The following is a 23234-nucleotide window of genomic DNA, read 5'->3' on the forward strand; positions in this document are numbered from 1 at the left end:
ACATGCAGAATGTGACCAGTATACGGGTGCCATGCAAAGCGACCTGTGTATTATGGATGCCATACCGAATGTCCTTCATCGGTGCCATAATCCTGCCCAGCCATGCATGCCTCAGACATCGGACATCCCGGGACAATCAGTGTAGCAGTTCAGCGAGAATCGAACCAGACCCATAAAATAAATGGAAGTCTACTGTTGTCACTTCATTGTACAGTATACAACACAGTATGTCATCAAATTATAGAAAGACCACGTGCCTTCGAAACCGGCAGCATGGACGTGTCCTGTAGAACAGTCATCAGCCCCGCCTGAGCCCCGAGCACGTGGAGGCAGCCAACTGAGCTTGCCTGCCAAGCTGCGCTCTGGTGCCACTCATGAGCAGACTCCCGGATGGGAGCCGCGGGGGTCCCGTGAGAGGGCTGCCCAACCATTCCTTCACCCCCTGGAGTCAGCGCCGTTCGCGCCACCCCGCCCGCCTCGCTCCGCCCTCCTCCCCGCCTCCTCTAGTGCAGAGCCGCGGGGCAGCTGCCCAGCCCGCCCGGGCCGCGTTCGACTGTCACCGCCCGGCCTGGGACTGGCTCACCCGAGACACACCTCCAGCCAATCACCGGCCCGATCCAACCTGGGCGGTACCCGCTGACTGTGGGAGGAGGGCTCGGGCAGAAGCACGTGCGGCACCCACAGCCAATCACAATCCCGGACATCTGTGGTGCTCAATAGGATTGGCAGAGGTGTCGCAAATGATCCAATCCGAGGTCACCTTACTCGGTCCCAGACCCGCCCACTCCTGGTTGACTTATGTTCTGACGCGGGATCTGAAGTTATGCGACCCGAAAAGTGCTGAAATTACGGACAAATGACATCCATGGAAAGATCAACAAGGGGCCGCGGAAATTAAGCTGGATTCACGGACTGATCGTGTAAGTAGCAGGCGGGGAGTCACATTAGCCACTTGACTGCGTTTTTTATTTTATTTTTCTAAAGTTTTTTTTAATTACAGTTGAATTTTTGAATATGCATTTGTTGGATGCTTTGACCTGTTGACACCTAACGGATTTGGGGCGGAAGCAGGGCTGCCTGGCCGGGAGGTGTGCCAGTGGCGCGGATCTCCACGCTGACTGCATGCCAAGCCTGTCCTTGCAATGCAGAGCTGCTCAGTGGAGAGGGGAAGTGTCATTTGTGAACCTGCGAGGCTTGTGATGTGAGAGGAGCTGACAGGGAAGCAGCTACTAAAGGTGCATGAATCCTGGGTTGCAGTAGTCAGGGGGCGCTGCGGATGAAGGGGAGAAGCAGGACGCACTGGACTGACAATTTTCACTGCAGAGAGGGAGTGACCAAAGTGTGCGGTGCACTCTCAGGCACTGTAGTCCTCTGCACTTACCGTGGGAGGAGGGCTATAGCGGAGTACAGAACTGGACCCTGACAGAGACACGAAGCCATGCTAATGACAATGTATTTGATAAAAATCGCTGCAGCATGACTAATGTTATGTTATAATCTGCAGCACTGGCCCCCAGTGGGTGCTTCTACTGGTCTCCAGTGTGCGCTTCCTCGTACCTCTTCTGTGTGTGTGTCACAAACCGCTCCTCCGTTCAATGTGTCACACTGGCCCTTGCGCAAGGGAGAGAATGGGTCCCTGGATGCTTTTTGAATGATAAAAATAAGAGGTTGAATCAGGGTTCAGTGAGTCCCTCGGGGCCTGGGTGCCACTGCACCCGCTGCACCATTGGAAGCTACGCCCTACTTCCTCTGTGCCCCGCTGTCCTTCAGCGCCTGCCCTCTTGCCTCCTGTGTGTGAGCATCCTGTGTCCGCTCTCTGCTTGATAACTGTGCACCAACTGACTCCCAGTGTGCGCCTGCTCAGGGTTTAGTGTGTGAAGATTAACAGCCCGTCTGCTTGATCTTTCAGTGATCCCACGCGTGCTTCCTGTCTCTACCTGCTCCAATCCCCGTGACCAAAGAGATGGGGATGGAGCCTGTACGTGTGCCGACGCCCCTTGTCCTACAGTGCCTGTCTTCACTTGCTCCTGTTTGTGCTTACGCTAGCCTCATGTGTTAGTCCATGCCTCCACTGACTCTTCTGGCCACCTGTATGTTCAACATTCGCCTCCTTTGGCTTATAACATTGGGCTCTTTTTTTGTGGCTGTGCAGTCAGTAAGTGATAAACAGGGCCATTGGATTTATATGGCAGGGAGGACCAAATTATGCAGCAGGGTTGACCAAATTATGCGGCAAAAAAAGGCAAATGATGCTGCCTAATGCGGCATATTTTGTGAAAGTATTAATTGAATATTTTGTGATGTCGCTATATGTTAATGCTGTCTGTGCAAGGTTTCACCTAATTGGTACCTTGTTATAACCCAAATACATCAATAAGCAACAGAAAGGTGACACGCAAACCTTTACGAAGGGACTTACACAGATCTGCAACACGTCACTTCATTTTAATAACTTTTGGTCGCATGAGCTAGAAACAATTTTTTTGTTAAATTCACCAGACTATGCAGCAGTTGATGGATTATATGGCAAATTGGTATTAATGCGGAAAAAGTAGTAGGTGCAAAATTGCACAATTCCAGTGGCCTTGACGAAAAATATTCATGTGTTGTGGAGGACGTGCAGATCTGGCAGAACCCTCTACCTTGCATAGGTGTAATTTTGAGTGTACCGTTAGCTGTAACCCATGGTTATAATGCAAATCTTGCATTGGGGAGCCTCCACACACATAAAGGTCTTAAGCACCCCCTCACACACACAGATCTCAAGCTCGCCTCCACACACAGACCTCAAGCTAGTGTATGTAGTTTGCCCAGTAGTGTATTGTTTTTGCATCAGGGCAAAGGTAGCCTTTCTTTGCCATTTAAACACATAACCTCCAGTATCAGAACTCCCAATTAAAACAAGGTCTGAATAATCTGTTCACACCTGATGTGGGACAGCTTGATAGTTATTGTTCCATATTAAGGCAAAACACACCCACACTTTCATGCCTCCTCTTCCCGCCTGGTCAGCCCAGTGCAGCAGGAACCACAATGCAGTGGACAGGTGAATGTCTTGCTTATTCATATGAGGTATGGAAAGAGTTCTCCCCTTCGTTTGGCCTTCAGTCGGTCCATTAGAGCTCCTGCGTGCTGAAACTTTATTAGACCAGGATGCAAATATGTCTTATTTGGTGCACGTGACCCACCTCTTAAAATCTCCGTAGGACATAAGGTCCCTTCCAAAAAGTCGAAGCCAGTGGCAAAATGACTGGGCTCTAAATAAAGGGATAGAGTCCTTCCTTATGTCCAGGGTTTGCATGCTCTCTATTAGATGGTATTAGAAGCAGTGCCATCATTGGACATTTTACTAATATCCGGCGTCTCACTACCAGGGCACTCTGAGGCCACTACTGTTGTCCCGTTGGTTTGTGCCTCTTTCATCAGGGTTTTTGGGCAGACTACTCCGCATGAACATGGAATAGATTTGGAGGTTCAGCGCTGTCTTATAGAATCACTGATAAGTGACCCAGGTCTGGCAAATTCTGGAGGCTCTTGGCATCCTCTTGTTGTGGTAACAATGGTACATTATCTGGATGTCTGTGCAAAATGTCTGTACACACCACCTTCACAACTTTCTTGGGACGATGATCCCCTATCACTCTCTTGTAAACTAAATTTAATGGGGGCTAATTTTTAACTTTTGCTAATTTGATGTGTGTTTGTCCCCATTTAGTACTGTTCATGCAGCTGATTAGTGTCCACTTGTGATGAACAGGTGTGGTGGTAGCGACTGATTTTCCAAACACCAGATCAGCATACTATTAGTGTAAAGTTGCTGTGCACTCAATGATAGATCAAACAATATCCCTCACCAAGGGGCTCTTCATAGGAATGGGAGCCATCACTAGTACAAATTCTCTGCTGTATCCCATAAGTGGCCCATGTCACCCTATTTTCAGGAAGAATGACCTCTACAGACTTGCTGGGCACCAAGGTTACTTCAAGGTACCTACAGACTTAATGACCACAAGTAGATCTTCTCCATCTTAGAAAGTGCTGGAGTCTTCATACACTTGTTCCCTTGGACTATGTTTTCTTTTCAGTGATTGTATGTTAGCCACATGGGTCAAACATTTGTTGCAAGGCAGAAGGGGCATTGCACTCATTTTCTATTAGAAATCGAGGTTTTACTTGAACCCCTTTCTGAATCGGGCAGCTTCCACCAACATTAGTTCCTGCCTGAGCATTTCTTTGAGTGCCAATGAGCAGCATTGGTGCATTTCCAAGGGATTATTTAACTTATTGTTTCGCTGTTCCAGATTGGCTGCTTCGCTGTACTTGTCGCCACATGTGGCCTCAACAGTCTTTTATACTCAGCAGGTTTGGGTGCTGCGGAGTTAGCTGTGAGTCCGATATGTTCCCCTATTCTTTCTGTCTTACTAACACTGGGCAGTCACTGGTCTCTGGTACATCGTCCACCAGATTGTCAATAGTAGGAAAGAAGTTTGCCGAAACTGATTGATAACCGTGTAACAGTAGGAACAATTTTCTAACATTTCCAAGGTAACCAGTAGCCGATTCATTGAAAACTGAGATAAGCCGTTTATGCTTTGTAAGTAATCAGAAGGTTTGATATAGACATATAAGTGAAATTGTTGACAACCTCACATAATGGCATTTTCTCATCCTGGATTCAGTGTATCTTCCCGTGGCTGCTGTAAGACAGTGTTATCCAGTGTAGGTCTAGTAGAATAGATATGTGCGAGACTGTGTAAATGAGCCTAATGCAGATTGTTTTATTTAAATGTGTCTTTTTTTAGAGATCTTGACTATCTAGACCTGCTTTGGATGCCACTGATGTATGGGCTCACACAAGCTTCCTGGTGGCCCTTGCTGTGTTCATCTTCTTCACTCAATATTGTTTTGAGTTTGCACAGACTGGCTTACATCCCCAACTTATCTCTTGTTACCACAAATTGATGGTGACAGACTCCTTCACACAACTTATCATGTTTTGAGAAGCTGTCCGAATTAGAGCCTGAACCATTACTACTCCCAAAGTATTTGTATTTTCTAGCAGGGCATCGTTTGATTTTTGAAATGGCTATTACTGTCCCTGTGTTTTTTTCGATTCCATGTCACTTAGCAGCTTGTGGATGGGTTCTGTGATCATCATTAAGCCCACAATGAAGAGTCCACAATAACTGACCATTCTGAGGAAGTACCTTATCGGAGGTGAGCCTGAAAGCGCGAGAGCTGTGGTAATTTGAATATATTTTGTCTACTTCAGGTTCTCTCATAATTCTTTGCCCAAAAAGATATATCCAAATAATGAAACACTTTGCCAGGTCAGTTTTTTGATCAATGTAACAGGTATTGTCCTACTCCGTGGCCTCCCAGGCTCCACGCTGGCACCCATTGAGGGCATCCTACATGCTGCAGCATGTCTCATGCAGTGCCGGAAGAAATATGACCACATCACCCACATCTTGATGGAACTCAATTGGCCATCTTTGTCGGCCCACATCATCTTTAAAACCAGTTGCATCGTTTACAAGCAATCACGACCAGTACCGCCGCTTACCTTGCAGACAAGCTCCCCATCCCTGGTGGTTCTCAGTACAGTCACAGCGAGGACATCATCCGACTTAAGACTAAGAAGTGTAAATTAAAGAAAAAGCCTTTTCTATGTATGCACTCAAGATCTGGGAAAACATCCCTGTATTCACCAGAATTGCTCCAATTATGTTCCAATTTAGACAAGAGTTGAAGACTTGCCTACCCACAGTACATCACAATGCTTTTACCGTCCACAAACCAGCTAAATCGCTTATCACTTGTTGACTTGTTGACCCCATGCAAAGCTGTATTGCCTTTTGGCTGTGTTTGCAATATAGAAAAACCATATACATACAATATTGATTGTTCTCAGGCAGATGTAGTGTTGATCTTAGCTACCAGCATATGTAAATGAAAAGGTTATCACTCACATCTATCATACATTGTGGGCTTAAGAAATCCCTAAGCAGCCACAGAGACTCCAAAATGTAGCCTTTTGCATCTATGCAGATTTGCATGAGTTAAAATGTTGTAAAATGAGATTCAATTGTAATGGGGGCTGATGGATAGCCTGGCTCCATGTCAGGATATGGAGCGGTCTGCCATTATACCATGTATGTTAAGGAAATGTGTGTTTCCTGGTTATGGATATAGTTATCTTCAAGTTCACACAATGTCTAATCTCTGTAGTTTTATGGGGTCTTTTCATGACACTGATTGGGGAAACCAATTGTGTGAGGCCTAACAAATTTGTTTAGGAGGACAGCCTGCTCCACCTTTATTATTTTCTCCTACACATACAACCTCATGTGGAACATTATCCTTCTGTGACACACTGCTGCTCATTGTACCATTTCATGTTTGACTTTCTCATGATTTTCACCTTGCTCAAATGCCTAAACATACAATTGAAGAGATATAGCACTTCTGTAGCTGTTCAACTGAGAAGTGTTCCAGTACCAGCTATATTCAAAAATATCTGACTTGCATCTCTCTTCCACTGCACGAGATCTTTTTTTTAATGATCATTTAAATTGTTTCCAAAGTGATGTCCAGATCTGAAGGATGTCAGAGCGATGAACTGTGAAAATTCAAGTTAAGGGTGATACATTGGAATTTTTCACTGTATCCTGTACATTATTGCTATGATGATTAAAGAAGAGTACGTACTTTTCATTGATCCTAAACACTATAGAGACTAAAGAATAAACAATGCATGAGGGTGCGTATGATCGAGAATAACTTGCAATAGACATTGGTAACAAATTCTGTGATTCAGTTTGTTTGAGTTCTGCGCCAACAAGTGGTTTGTGTCCGGTATCAATGGTTGGTATGGGCAGTAGATATGGGCTTCCAGAGTTTTGGCTATCCAGTGGTTATTGGTTCATACGTTTTTAGATGTTCCCAGAATTCTTTGGGTTTCAGTTGTTTTACAGTGCCTCTGTTTAAACCCTCCTGTTAATAGAACTAAAGTGCCAGCCAAAGTGTCAAAATGTATCAAGTATGTTACGGCACGTTTGGCCTTTGTCCTAATTTCTCACCCATCCTGAGAAAAATTGTGGCATAACATACTAACCACCAATACAGGTTGTGAGATACACTCAGATTTGTGTTCAAACAGGAGAGTCCACACACATCGTAGTTCTGAGTTAAGCGATAATTTTCACTTTGTGTAAATTTTCCATGAAGTAAATTTTCCACGTTAATATGTGGTAATAGCCATCTATTTCTACAATATTTTTAATCATGGTGAGTGTGAGCCTAGGTTGCTGAGAAAAAGCCACAGATCTCAGAAAGCACACTTCTTTAAACACCCCAAAACACACCACCAGAGAAGTGAAATGGTATAGTATGCCTACTAAACAGAATTACTGACTCTCTTGGGTGATCTGAAGGGAGACAGCACAGTTGGGTGGGAGCCCAGTTGCTTTTCCACTGGACATAATAATAATAATAGTAATCCACATTTGTAAAGCGCACAATCACCCGTAAGGGTCTCTAGGCGCTGGGGGCCGTCGGGAAGATTAAGCAAGCTATTGCCCAGAGTCACATGGTGCTGGGCTAACCTGCCGCCGGAGCCGGGGATCGAACCGTGGTCCCCAGATTCCAGCGTCAGTCGCCCTGGCCGCGGCGCCACACCTCTCCCTCATCAAAGTCACAAACTGCTACTGGTGCTGGGCATGAGCTAACACCCACAGGTGGATCTTCAGGTGCAAGACATAATATAATAGGTTTTGCATGACATGAGTGGCTGGTCGCGGTTCAACTCTTTGTGGAGATTGGAATCTACGGAAAGGTGGCAAGTGCTGCACATAATTGTTTTAGGAAGCAAAAAAAGGTGATGCAGATTTCTACAAAGACAAGGAATGATGCGGGTAGGTTGAGACTATACAATAATTTCCTATGTTCACAAGCTTGAGATGTCAAAAATGTGTCCTGAAGGTCGTTGGCCATTTTCCAAAGCTACTGCCCCCTCTGTTTGGGTCTGGCTAGCTGGACTGCAAGCTCATTAACTTGATATTTCCTTCATGCAGAGTTCAGTGAGTTGGGTCGTTTTCCTTTTCCTCCTGGCGAAAGTTCAGCAACTCTCAGTGAAATAGAAAGTCCAACTTCCTGTTGTTCGTGGGAAGGTCACAGCAATAGGGCTACCCCTGGGGGGCTAGTTTCTTCCCTACCTTGGAGAAACATCAACTTTCAGAGTCCTGTTGCTGGTCGGGTGTCGCACTAGGTTGTTCTAACGAAGCTTATTAGAGAATCAGACTAATACATCATGGTAACTCCAAAAAGTCAGTATTTATTTAAAACCAGTGCACTCTTGAGAAGCCAGCGGTAGGCAATGTTTGGTGCAGAGTTAAAAAATCATAACCCCAGCCTACCAACTGAACAAGCATCTTTGTGCAATTTCATTCCTTGCTTTCATGAACAAGCTTAAGAGTGAGCTGGTACAAAAACTGTACATTCCCAGGGAAGCCAGACAGGCTTCATAAGTCCTGATTAGGTTCTCTGCAGTTTCATACATTTCTCGGACATAGATTTCCAGAGGATGTAGATTGCGCATTAGACCTCTTCATGCAGAATCCGCTTTTCTCCAGGTAGATCAGCAGACAGATCCTCCAAGTTGCAGAACTAATTTTGGTTAGACATTAGTGTTCCGGCAGAGTCTGGCTGAACATTTACAAAAACGCAACAAGTATGCAACTACCGTGGGCTATCGGTGGTGGAGCCCCAGGCAAACTATGATGGCCTCATCCTAGCCTGGGGGAATCACACATCAAGTGCAGCTTACAACTTGTCTCGGAATAGGATGCCGTTCATAAGGAGCTCGGTCTGCTGGTATATGTCATGGAGGCTGAAACATACATTATTTTAAAGGGCCGCAGTTATGGGAGGCTGAATAGACATTAGTCAGTTGTCTCTCTTTCAGTAGTACAGGTAGAGAGATGTGTGCTTATGTCTCTTTCTCTTGCACTCTATCGCACCCTCCCCCTACAGCCTTGCGTGGGGCAGTTGCACCATCTCCTGTGGGCGAGGCACCACTGATGCACTGTCAGTCCAGCAGAGGTCTGCAGGTGACCGTATACAAGCCCAAGAGGCCCCTTAAGTGGGTTTCAAGAGATTGAGACCTTACAAGTTTCCAATATTGGGCGATCGCCTAAAGAGGCGTGAACTGAGGGACACACCACGATATATAGCAAGCACTGGGGCACATGAAATATGTAGCCAGGACTGAGGGACTATATCATAACCACCACCCAAAAGCATTAAGGGACAACCTCCCCAGCGGTCAGTTTTTTCGACTATGTCGCAATTGTAGCAACACAGCTGACTTCGACCTACAGGCATTGCAACCGACTACTAGTCTGAGAGCGTGCAACTACCCACCCCACTCCATTAACTTAGCATGGGAAAGGGCCAGGAATAATAATTGTGCGGCACAGTTAGAACCCCGTACTACAACACAGGATAACAAGACCACCTGTATCACAACCTTCAATCCTAGCTCAAACCAGATGCTAAAATGTATACGCAAACATTGGTCTATTTTACAAACAGGCTCGTTAGAGATTCCCACACCCTGGGCCGGACTGGGAACCGAAACTGGCCCTGGAAAAGTGCTCGGCCAGCCCCCCGGGGGGCAGGGGGATTGCATGTGGGGGTGTTAGAGGGGTGTGGGTGCTAGCGTAAGGAAAGCTTTGTGCCACTTTTGTTGCTGTGACCGATATTGCAGCTGTGCTGCAAAACCGGCCTCTGGTAACAAAAAGGGCCCCCCGGGGTCCAACACCAGCCCCCACCCTGGTGGCCCACCGGGGAAATGCCCGGTGCCCACTACAGCCAGTCTGGCCCTGCCCACTCCACATTTTGCGTTTAAACGGACACATAAACTCAGAGACATGATAGTTCATACCAGACCACGGAGGGAACCTAGATCTGAACAGCGTCCCCTCTGGAAACCTGCTCCCTGTTATGGGACATTATCCATGTAGCTCATGTGCTGTTTGTGGCTTAACTGAACCTACCAAAGAAATTGTGCTAGACCAGACTCGCACATGGACACAAACCAGTCACACCAACTGCAAAACTAAGAACTGTGCGTACATGATCACTTGGCCTTGTGCCTAAAGATACATCAGCATGGCAACCAGACTTATCAAGGTGAGGATCATAGAACATCAAAGTGGTATCCGTGGCAAAAAAGCTGCAACCAAAATGGGTACTCTCTTTCTCCCCCACAACCATACTCTAGATGACTTTCGCTGGACAATCCTGGAATCACACAACAACATTAGCAAACAACCCCTCTTTCGGAGGGAACAAAACTGGATTGTCCATTTAGCCACACATAGGACTTGCCGCAATGAAACATTCCTTGGTGCGAATTGGACAACTGAGCCATACCTACTGATGAACTCTTTTCACATGGGAGCATACACAATTTGATTCTCCCCTTAAGTAATGATCATCCATAGTCCACATGGGCTCGATGACACTTTAGTCAGGAGAGCTATATCTCCGCTTGCCTGGGATATGACGCTATTCTACTCTAACTACCACTTTATGAATAATTTAATGGGTTTATGTCTGTACCGTCACATGTGTATCTCCTTCCGGTATGTCTGTCTTTACACGTCTGCACACTCACTGACAGGCATGATTCCGCTTACGGCATTTTTTTTTATTACAGTTGCCGAAAACATTGTGATTTTACAGATGGGTATAACTGCCTGAGTATGCAACACTGTCTTGCCTCTCATCCACAGTTTTTTTGTATTTCTTGAGTCGGATTTTAGATATTTAGCCAGTTAAGGTATACCTTTCACTATAACGGTGCATTTTTGTGATTGGATACTTTATCAATCCATACACCTACAATCCCAACCATTTGTAGATTAGGTTTAGTAGTAGATATCTTTATTTCGGCACCAACCCATAAAAAGTTTGGATAAATAAGAACAATATCAACAATCATCATACATACAAAATGATTACACATGGGGAAATTCAGGAAACACCAACTTAAAAAGGAAGAATAGCAGCTAAAAAATAATTATTGTTAATGCAGTCGATCATGGCCATATCGCTGAATGTGATAAAACAGTTTCCTTATTAAAAAAAAAGAGTGTATCCTCTTATAAAACACAGAGACTGAAAAGAAAAGAGATTCCTTATAAAAAAGAGTGTAGCCTCTTATAAAACACAGAGACTGATAAGAAAAGCTATTGTGTTATAGAAATAAAAGACATACATAGATTATGTTTATATGTCCCTGATGAATTGCTCAGCCCACAATGACTATTTCAGGCAAAAAACATGATGCATGTTTTTACCGCTTTGTTAGCTGTACAGGATCATTTCCTCCAACACAACCGGTATACAACTGTTACAACGCATCTTTTAGCACGCAATACCATTACCACGCATCTTTCACAACGTAAGGTCTTTTACCACGCATACTTTTACAACGGATACTATTACAACGTAAGTACTTTTACAACGCTTTTCGCAAAAAAATTTTTTGTTTGGGTTTTGGGTACAGGGGTATTTTAGGGTTAAGGGCTAGGTTTGGGTTTTGGGGTACAGGGGTATTTTAGGGTTCAGGGCTAGGTTTGGGGTTTGGGGTACAGGGGTATTTTAGGGTTCAGGGCTAGGTTTGGGTTTTGGGGTACAGGGGTATTTTTAGGGTTCAGGGCTAGGTTTTGGGGTACAGGGGTATTTTTAGGGTTCAGGGCTAGGTTTTGGGTTTTGGGGTACAGGGGTATTTTAGGGTTCAGGGCTAGGTTTGAGTTTTGGGGTACAGGGGTATTTTAGGGTTCAGGGCTAGGTTTGGGTTTTGGGGTACAGGGGTATTTTTAGGGTTCAGGGCTAGGTTTTGGATTTTGGGGTACAGGGGTATTTTAGGGTTCAGGGCTAGGTTTTGGATTTTGGGGTACAGGGGTATTTTAGGGTTCAGGGCTAGGTTTGGGTTTTGGGGTAAAGGGGTATTTTAGGGTTCAGGGCTAGGTTTGGGTTTTGGGGTACAGGGGTATTTTTAGGGTTCAGGGCTAGTTTTGGGGTACAGGGGTATTTTTAGGGTTCAGGGCTGGGTTTTGGGTTTTGGGGTACAGGGGTATTTTAGGGTTCAGGGCTAGGTTTGGGTTTTGGGGTACAGGGGTATTTTTAGGGTTCAGGGCTAGGTTTGGGTTTTGGGATACAGGGGTATTTTTAGGGTTCAGGGCTAGGTTTTGGGTTTTAAATAAAATAAAATTAAATTAAAATTAAATTATAATAATTTTAATTATTTACATTAAAAAAAATACTATATACTTACCAATACTTACGTTGTAATGGTATGCGTTGTAACGGTATCTGCGATGTAAAAAAATGCGTTGTAATGGTAGTTCGTTGTAATGGATCCTGCGTTGTAAAAATTGCGTTGTAAAGGTATGCGTGGTAAAAGTATGCGTTGTAACGTCATACATCCAACACAACCACCTCTTGTTTCTACTTCTAACAAGAGGCACTACCTAGTAAAACTCCTGAATGGTCTCTCCTGCACGTAGCATGGACTCGGTGATACCTCATTCAATATCACACAAAAGATATGGGACACAGACTCAGGCGATACATTATATTGTGTAAAACATTTGATATACATCATGCTATATCATACAAAAGGTATGCAGTATGGACTGAGGAATAATGTAGTAGATGATAAAATGTATTTGACATGGACTGAGGGTTACATTATATTATATCATGCTAAATGTATGTGGCATGAACTGTGGGACATACAAACGATATGTGGCTCAGATTGAGGTTCATGTCGCCCTGTGTCATACAAACGATGTGCCCCGGACTGAGGGATACGTTGCACTGCGGTGTACCACAGGGAGGCATAGCATTAAAATTGGTATGAAGAGACAGCTTTAGGGAAGGGGGCAGAAAGATTAAAGCAACCGAGTAAGATTCGTGTCTGAGCAAGGAAAGTAAGAAACGGTGAAAACGTTAATTTTATGCTTGATTTATTTGAAAATTGCTGGCTATATAGAATCGTTTCTCTAATCTTCTGTGCCATCTCAAAGAAGGTTCCTCAAACTGTGTATGCAAACAAGAGAGACTGGGGGAAAGGAAAGGTTTCCCCTGAAGGGATATTTATAGATGAAAGTAATGCGAGGGCGGTAGGTTCTAATTAATTTAGCAAGAGTATTAGAGATTTTATTCATCTGTTCACAAAAATAAAAGAGTTGGCACGGATTACAAATGCTAGAGGTGTGAGGTGGAACCTTTTGTAGATCAGATGTGATCACGAAAAGCTGTTTTAATATTGGGTAAAAGAATTACTGTGTGTAATAGGTACGTGGACGTGACCTGTTGAATCCTTTTCGATAAGGTCTGATTGATGAATATATCAGTGGTTGCAAAACATCTTGCTGTGAATGAACATTGAAATGACACGCTGAGTTTTCGCGTCAGGAACTGATGAATACAATGCTATGTATTTGGGGAGATATACCTACCGAAATTGAGGTAACTGAGGAATTTGAAAGGATTTGGAAAGTGTTTATGAATCTTTGTGGCGAAAAAGTATTTAATGACTTTTTGATCACCAATCTACCGAGCTGCTCTTCGGCTGGTTGTGTACAACTTTATTTTTTTAAAGTGTTGGTGTTTATAATTCTTGCACTTTTATTTTTGAATAATTCTTTACGATTTCTGAACTCAGATTTTGTATAATTCTTTTTTTGGTTGTGTCAATATGCATTTTTACTCATGAAATTAATAATATTGTTACATGCCAGTAAAAAGTTACACAGTACATTGACAGGGGATGGGAAAGGCAAGGTTTGTCATAGGGAAGCGAGCCTGGTGTAAGCTTGTCTAATAAGGGGCTGTCAGCTAAGTTACTGTGTAACAGTGGTATTGAAAGGTTATCTGCTTTCAGTGGGAAGGTGGAATGGTGACCCTACCAACGGAGCTGGGGGTCACAGACTGCATCATAATCCAATAGCCGTGACCATTAGTAGCTTAGAATTGAAAATACCTTCCTGTTGATTGAATCCCCTTTCTAGGTGCTTTATTTCATTCGTGGTTTCAGTTTTTAAATTGCTTGGGCACATGATGTTCACCACCACTTGTTGATAATGAACCCTGATATAAAGGAACTTGATTTGAACTTCATAAGGTGAGCCCCTGTGACCTCTCTTACCCATGACCAACCTTGGAGATAAACCGCTCTTTTCAGCCCACCCATAACCCATAACCCTCCCGTCCTCTAAGAGTGAAAAACTGAGTAGTCCCATGGCCACCGCCACATTGCACTTGTGTGCGGGTTCTTCAAACACACTTAAGAGTGGGCGGCACAACATACCTGCTGGTTTTGCTTCCCACAATGTAGGCCTGACAGACACTTTTTGAGTACTTGATTTTTTCCCTTTTCACAATAACCGCGCTCAGTTTTTGGACATCATTTGTGTCAACTTGCATGCCTCACTTTTTCCTCATTAGTACCTATTAGAGGTATCAATGCACTCCTACACCCACCACCAACCCAGGTAAGAGTGATCATTTTTCCTTTCTAATAGAAATGGGAATGATTGTTGCCCCAGTTCACCCCTTCTGTACCCAATGATATTCCTGTATTAGATCTGCAGCCCAATTGTGTGCCCACCAAGCAACAGCGTGGTGTATTGGCACATCGGTGGTAAGGGGGCCTTGGACCGCGGCTGCTCTCCAGAGGAAGGAAGGCATCAGTAACAAGGTATCCAGACGCAGGGAGGCATCAATAATAAGGCATCAGATGAACGGCCCTTCAGCCGAATTGAGGCATTAATGATGAGGTATCAGTGATAAGCAATGGTGAGCTCTGTATCAGATAGCAGTTCCTTCTTTTCAATGGGACTGTAATTCACTGTACCTAGCCTAGGCTGCAGTGCTTTCCTGAGGGAGGTTCTACCATATTCTACCCTATCATATTGCATCATTCCAATTGCGATACTCTCAAGTGATTATCACTACCTCTTACGGATCAGTATTGTTCTACGATCCCCGTACCTACGTGGAGCCACTATTTGCTCAATGCAATCTCTCTTTGATTATTGATATGAGCTCCTAATTGCCTTATGCGCCATCTTCGAAGTTGTGTTGCCTTCCACATATCACATCTGATTTATACACGCAATGTGGTGTTTTGATATTTGGGAACTTCTTCACAAATCATCACATATTTAGTGTATACTGTGAATTTTTATGTGGATCAGTCCATCCCGAGTGGCCCTATTCTCACAATAAGTACTCTCTTTGGGTATCTTCACAATGTCAGACTCCAAAATTTCCAAAGAGAAGGAACTCAAAACACCGAACAGGACTAAGCAAGAGCCACCAGCTCCAGACTCTCCAATGATAGGTAAACCCATTGATTCATCCACCCTAGATACTATCTTGAAGAAACTGAATGCAGTGCATGATATTGCTCAAAGCACAAAAACAAATACTGACCTCTTACAAGTGGAGGTAGCTGGCATTCAAAAGGACCTCAAAGATTTGAATATCAGGATCACCAACGCAGAGAGGAGAATTATTGCATTCGAGGATCACAGCACTTCCCCAAGATGAACGACTTGGGAAGTCTGATTCCCTGGTGGCCGCACTGAAAAGGGAGATTACTGACCTACAAGACCGCAATAGGAGAAGCAATCGCAGAATTTTTGGTCTCCCTGAAGGAATCATGGCTCCCCTCGGCACTCAATATATCCTTCACGAAAGACTTTGAACTAGAGCAGGCACACAGGATACCTAATTTAAAGTCCAAGAATGGCACTCATCCATGACCTCTAATTTTTAAACCAATCCAACACCAACTCTCAGAATTAATCTTGGCGCACATGATGAAACTCAGATCACTAACATGGCAGGGTGCGAAAATTGCAATCTGGCAGGACTACGCGAGAGACACAGTGCAACACAGAGAATGCTTCCTGGCATAGGGGAAGTCTCTTTGAGACAAAGTGATTCAATCCTCCTTTGTCAGTCCTTCGAAGTTTAAGAACATCTTTTACGGAAAATCACAAATTTTCACTGACCTCGAGTCTTTCTTGGAGAACAGATCAGAGACTTGAACGGATGTATGCGATCCTCCCACCTGAACTTTGCCACTTTCACACCTTTTGTTTCGCATTCCTGGTCTCGTATTGTATGCTCATTCTGTGGTCTCCTTTTCAGCTCTGCTTGGATCCCTTCAGAATTTTGTAGGTTCTGTAGCTCTCTTTTTTCTTTCTCACTCATTGTCCAGGTGAGGGGAACGCACAATTTATGTCATGCTTCCAGGCATTCGAGCCCTATCTAAATGTAATCATCATACGAAACGTCATTCAGCAGAGCTACTTTTATGTTCTCCACCTGTCCTCTAGACCCGCTTCCTGGTCTTGGGATGTGTAAGCTCAGTGGCAGAAATAATACAGCTTTCTTTTGACACACTGTGTACATTATATACCAATTAAAATGTTACAGGTTACTTTTGTTTAAGTTACAGTATGTGTTGTCACCTTATGAATATGTTGTATGGTATGCTTGTTTGAATCCCACCTTCTAGGGATTATATCACCTTCTTGGGGTGCTTTTTCCCCTATCCCCTTGTGCTAGGCCTCTGGCTTAGTTAGGTGTCATTGCAACGTGATGATCTTTTTTTTTTTTTAAATTTTATTTAAATTTAATTCAGCGTGGAAGCAAATGTAGGAAGGGAAGACAATTTCAGGCTTAATTCACTGATTTATGTGGAAGTTACTTTTTTTTTTTTTTTATTTAAAAAATTAAAAAACCCCCTTCATCCTTTTCTGACATTATGGTGGATGCATGGTCTCTCGCTGCCTTTCACATGATCTCGTCTCTTTGGGACCTTTCCACTCTCTCTACAAGGTGGTGTTGTATCTCTTTATTCTTTTTTCTTTTCTTTGGGTTCTCTTTGTTCCAGTGTGAGCCACTGATGTGGCTCCGCTCTGTTTGTTGGTCTCCTTTTGGCTCCACTGCTATTGGTAGTTTTGTTTTGTTAATATACAAAGTGAGGGGAAACCCGGATATCATGGGTTGTGTGTTTAAGTGTATCTAAGATAGGTGAGCGAAAGGCACCCAGGTAAATCGGTGCTCGCCTCGATTTCTCAGATCTGTGAGTTACATGCTTGATAGTATGTACCTGTTTACCAGTATGTATGTGTATATGTATATGTAATATGCATATTTAATTGGGTCGTCACCCACAGGTACATCCTGTGGCTTGCTTCATCATCGGACCCACACCCAAACACTGGACGTTAATGGGTGAACTCAAGGTCCTGATAAAAGCCGAATGGCCCTTTAGGGGCAACACAACAGCTGAAACATGTCGACCTAATACATGCCTGGGAACATTATATCCTAAGAGTGACACACTGTTCTTTTAACCGAGCCCTAAATCCCATATCATTAAAATTGGAAATCTAGGATTCGGAGGCTATTTTAATCCACCTATACCCCCTGCCTTCACTCACTTCTATTATCCAGAAAACATTCATGTCTAGTGTTTGGGTGAGGTTCCTATGATGAAGCAGGCCATGGGTGGTGCCTGTAGGTGAAGACCCTAAATAAACATATATATATTTATATACACATACACACTGGTAAACAGGTACATACTATCAAGCAGACAACTTGCGGATCTGAGAAATTGTGAGGTGAGCACCGAGTTACCTGGGTGCCTTTCGCTCACCTTTCTTAAATAGACTTAAACGCAGACACCCATGATAACCGGGCTTCTCGTCACTTTGTCTATTGATTAATTAGAATCTGGGAATCTGAGTGTACGCCCACTGTAAAGACTTCTCCCTCTCTAGTTTTTTTGTTGTGTTTCCAGGGGTATAATAGTAGACTTTGTCCAAAATGCAACATATAATCTTTACCAGGCTTTTCCATCTAACATATCTAGTGTATACAGACATTTCTCGATCCCGCAATGTCTGCTCTGAAGACAGTTTCATTGAACAGCAAGGGTTTAAGTCACCCAGAGTAGAGCCAGAAAACCCTTGAATCTTGTAATCCTTGGGGAGGGCGGGGGGCCGGGTGAATTAATCTTCTTACAAGAAGCAAAAATTGGGTATAGAGAAGGGCTATCTATGAGACCAGGCTGGGTTGCAGAAATATCCCGATCCGCAGCTACCAGTGTTCTTACCCAGATCTCTGGTTCTTCAGGTCATTCTATAATATCGGCTGAGCACGATGATGAGGGCAGATAGTTGATTACGTGATTACAGTGATGTGTCACGGAAATTTATGCGATCAACTTCTGTGGCCCTAACAGCGACTCTCCACAGTTCTGTTACAATTTATCAGCCAAACTTTCCTTACTGCCAGATAATCCACGTATCTTGGTGGGGACTTCAGCCTCACCATCCCGGAAAGGCAATTGGCGTGTAACTATAGCTAGCCAAAGGCACACATGAGCATGCGTAACATGTGCATTCCGCGGTTTGTCGGATGTATGAAGACTTCATAATCCGATAGGCAGTGACTTTTCTATTTCTCTCCCCCATACAAGACGTTCTCGTGAATTGATTATATAATGGTTGACTCCTCTTGATTACTCTCCTCCTCTGCTCCCACAGTAGAACCTATTGCTATTGCAGACCACGCTGCAATCACAGTATCTCTACGAATTCTTCCAACACAAAGTAAAAATCACTCCTGGCGTATGAATCTTGAGGTACTTGAGTGTGCCGAGTTTGTTAAAGACCTAGAAGAACTAGTTGATTTATGTAATTTCATTTAGACTCTGTATCGTCTCCCCATAGTTTTCTGTGACACTCTAAAATGTATCAGTAAAGGTGACATTATTGGCTGGATGGCAGCTAGAAAAAAAGTGGATATTAATTAATTGCACTGTCTATCCAGAGAAATTAAAGGAAAATAACTTTAGTTTAAACGCACCAGAAAGCCCACAATTGCATCTTCTCTCAAAGCTCTCAAATATGAATATAACAAAGTGGTAGCAAACGTGCGCATCTATGGATACAGGCACAGAAAGGAAAAATATTATTTTATTTGAATAAAGCTGTTACATTTCAGGCTGCTAACCTGAAGTTGAAAAGAAATGCCAACCCTATATCCTCAATCAAAGATCCTTCTGGCACACTGAAAGCTGACACATCAGACATTCTAGAGAACTTTAGAGAACTGTATGCATCCCTCTACACACCTTCTATTCCCTCTTCTACAGAGTAATGTCTAGAGTTGTTTAATTCAGAGAAAACAATGACCGAAACAGAGATACTAGAGGTAACCAAACTAATCCCAAATGGTAAAGCACCTTGGCCTGACAGGTTTCTAATTATCTTTTACAAAACATTTGCTCATACGATAATTACCCAGTTAGAGGCGGTAGTCATCATTTTGCCACTTCTGGCACAGTTTCTGCTTCAGCGTGGAAGCAAATGTAGGAAGGGAAGACAATTTCAGGCTTAATTCACTGATTTATGTGGAAGTGAAGATGTATGGCAAGATATTTGCTAGACACTTAGGGGCAGATTTACAAGCCCCTTGCGACACTTTTACGCCGCCGTTGCGTCACTTTTGTGACGCAGCGGCGGCGGCGGCGTAAACAATGCGCAACGTGGCAACTTATTTACAACGTGACGCATCTAGGCAGATGCGTCACGTTGTAAAGCCCTGCGCCACATTAAACCTGCGTCAGGTGTCATGTGATTGTTCTGTCGCAGGGTGGGCGTTCCCTCGCAGGAAAGCTCCGTAAAACTGGCGCAGTGAAATCTACATGATTTCACTTAGTCAGTTTTACGACGCTGCTGCGTCAAATCCTTACGCCTGCTTGGAGCAGGCGTAAGGAGTGACGCACCACATTGAGTATGGGTGGCCCCTGTGCATTGCAGGAGTTGTGTCGCGCTTGCGATGCGACTCCAGCAATTCACCACCCATACGCCACAAGATGCGTCACACATCTTCCCTTCTTTGCACCATGGTGCGCCGCATTGTAAATGCGGCGCATCTGTGGTGGCGGAAGGAGGGAATTGCATGACGCATCTGTTCTGGCGCATCCCTGCTGATTTGCAGAGGTGCGCCAGAACATGTAAATATGCCCCTTAGAACCTCATATAACTAAATTGTTTCACCCATCTCAGTCGGGCTTTATAAAAGGCAGATTGGCTAGAGATAACATTTGTACCTTTTGTCATATTATTGAAAAGGCCTCTCTCCCTCAGACCTCCTCTACTGCCGCCATTGCATTAGACTTCGAAAAGGCCTTTGATAAGGTTGCATTGCTTTACCTTGAAACCGTTTTGTATTGCCACAAGTTTGGAGATGGGCTTCTGAAAATTATCATATCGCTTTACGCGAATCCCTTAGCCAGAATTAAAGTCTATGGCTCGACCTCTGCCCCCTTTCACCTGCAACAGGGAACACCTCAGGGTTGCCCCATTTCCCCACTCCTGTCCCAATTAGCTATAGACTTCTTCTCCATATGTTTAATGATTCCCCTGATTTGCGAGGTTTTTGTGTCAGGGATACTTGTTTTAAAACAGCTTACGCTAATGACTTTCTGTGTTTTTTGGAGGATCCTGACTCCGCAATACTCGCCATCCTGGACATCATTAATGTTTTTTGTAAATACTCTGGATATACTCTTAGTAGACATTAGACCGACTTGCTTGCTCTTAATATCCATTGCCACCATATTTGTGTTGGTAACTCAGGCCTATTGTGACAAACAAAATATTTAAAATACTCAGGTATTTTAAATATTTTGTTTTCCAAAATAGGTATATGTTTTAATCGCAGTCTAGCGGACACAGTCGCCTAAAATGAACAGAAAACGCTCTGTGAAATAAAGGAACTATTATCCACTTGGTCACCTAAATACATCTTGTGGAGGGGTAGAAAGAAGACTTTCAAAATAATGAAAACCCCACTTGTTAATTTCCTCTCAAGCATGCTCCCCCATAAGCTTATCTTCTGCTTTCTTTTCTTCTCTTGATAAATTCACCACTACATTCTTAGGGAATAAGAAACCGAGATTTCTCATAAAAAGCTTAAGTTGGACTCTTATGAAGGTCGATGCAGACCACCCAACTGGGTTAACTAGCAGACAACCTTATTGGCTGCTCAGGGTTCTGTTGGAGGCAACCTCCAACTACACGCCCTGATTGGATAGTCATAGAGCAACATCTGTGTAGCCCTTACTCCCTGATCGCTCTAATCTCAATAACTACAGTATCACTTGAACACTCTTTTACTATTATCGTAGACACGAAGAACTTATTTTTATGTTATATTTGTAAAGCACAAAAATCACCCCAAAAAGGTCTTTCTGCGCTAAGCACTCTAAAACAGGGCAGCATTACCAGAAGGAATTAAAAGAACCAGGCTTTAAGAAATCTCTGGAAACAAGCAAAATCCGGCCAGACACATGTGTGTAAGGGTAATTAGTTCCAATGATGTGGGGCCAAGTAGGAAAATATCTGTCCCTATATCTGACCGTGCGAATACGGCAGGGATGAACGAAAACTTGTCCACTGGATCTGAGGTTGTGCATGGGTTTCTAAAACTGTAACTTCTTCTGTAGATAGAGCGGACCATTTCAAAAGAGGAACTTATGTACAAGCAGAGAAATGTAAATAGTGAATGCTTTTATCTCAGAAGCCAATGCAAGAGTTTCAATGTGGACTCTGATGAAGAGTGGGATGGCAAATTTCAGATCAGGCGGACAACGGTAGTTTGTACTACTTGATGCTTGGCTAAAAAAGCTTAATTTGCAGCAACCTTAAGGCTGTTTCTTAGTTTAGGTGACTTATAATAAGTGCCCTGGGTGATGGATTTTCTGGAATGGAAAGGCAGCAATTGCAAGGCTCCTCTGAGCAGGGGCATAATTGCAAAACTTGACCCAAAGATAGAATTTACTTCTTTGATAGAGCGGGCATCATCAATCAGAATGCCCAGATTTCGTGCTGGCTGTTTGTGGGTGGGGACTGGCCCCAATTCCAGCGGCCCCCAGTCACCAGACCAAAAGGAGGCAGCTTTTCCAAAGAGCAAGATTTCAGTCTTTCCTGTATTTAGTTGAAGGCAATTGGACGACTATTAAAAATAGTAGGCAGACATCTGGGCAATAACTTCAACAATTCTACTTAGATGTCTCTGCTGAACAACCACAAAACAGCTACTTCATGTTTGGCACTGATTGGCCACTCATGGGCAGCTAAGGGCATCAACCTGGTAAACTACATATACGCCAATGGCAAATCACTCTCCTTTGCTACCTTGCAGCATAAATTTGCCCTGGCAAACCTTGACTTGTACAAGTTTTTGGAGATTAAACCATAGATTTCTAAACTGACCCTCTACAGCCTCCAAAGCTCGCCTTCTTTCTATGCCAATGCCTCACGTTAGGTCATACCGCATAGAAGATCGACAAACTTTCATCCTTACCTATACAGAATTAAACGGTTTAAGTAACTTCAACTCCGTGCCATCTACCCCCCGCCCCCCAACCCCACCCGTCATCACAGATGTGGACCAAAATCTGTTCTCTCCTCGTTTGCCACAAACGTATACCCTCTCTTAGCCAAACAAAACGTATTGCTTTGCTTTTTCTTCACTGAACTCCTGATAAACTGTTTCAATTTCACCTCTCAGACACTGACACAGGCTGGTCTTGCAAAAAAAGAGATGATTCTCAACATATGTTTTTCCAGAGCCCATGCCTTAGCACCTTTTGAGAATCAATTCGGTCCCAACTGAATACAATTGTCCATATAAATATTGAGTTAGATTTCATGATAATTCTACCGGGTCCACGTGCAGCTTCAATCCTTTAATAGTGCCAGAACCGGATACAGCCTTCTTAGACCTTTAGCTGTAAAGGTGATCGTCATGGATTGGACCATCTTTCTTTCCACGCCTGGTGGGCCTGGGTCACTTGCCTCGGGAGCACTCACTCCAGTCAGCTGTTGATGGAGGGTAAACTTAACATCGCTCAGAAAATATGGTCTTCGCTTGACTCCTAGGTGCGAAATTTGACCCAAGCTTTAGTAGTTCTGACTCGTTAATTCTACATGTTGACTCTCAATTCATGATTTGCGCGTGATGACTTCTGGACCCTTTGTCATTCTCCCCAAATTCTCCTCTCTCTTTTCTTTTGATTATTTTTCTCTTCTTCTTTCACTAAGATTTTCCTATGAGTAGTT

General features: G+C 43.7%; 1 protein-coding gene across 3 annotated transcripts in view; it reads left to right on the plus strand.

Annotated features, from left to right (window-relative positions):
• Positions 1-690: 690 nt before the first annotated feature.
• PHF19 (PHD finger protein 19) overlaps positions 691-23234 on the plus strand; it is a 262877-nt gene continuing 240333 nt past the window's right edge. Inside the window, exon 1 of one of the 3 annotated variants that reach the window (XM_078641878.1) lies at positions 691-920. The gene's annotated coding sequence lies outside the window, so the exon portion shown is untranslated. The remainder of the gene's footprint in view (positions 921-23234) is intronic. The other 2 variants (XM_078641879.1, XM_078641877.1) reach the window with 2 other exon arrangements.

This window comes from Lissotriton helveticus, chromosome 5_1 (genome assembly GCF_964261635.1).
Source record: "Lissotriton helveticus chromosome 5_1, aLisHel1.1, whole genome shotgun sequence".
In the NCBI taxonomy this organism is placed as follows: domain Eukaryota; kingdom Metazoa; phylum Chordata; class Amphibia; order Caudata; family Salamandridae; genus Lissotriton; species Lissotriton helveticus.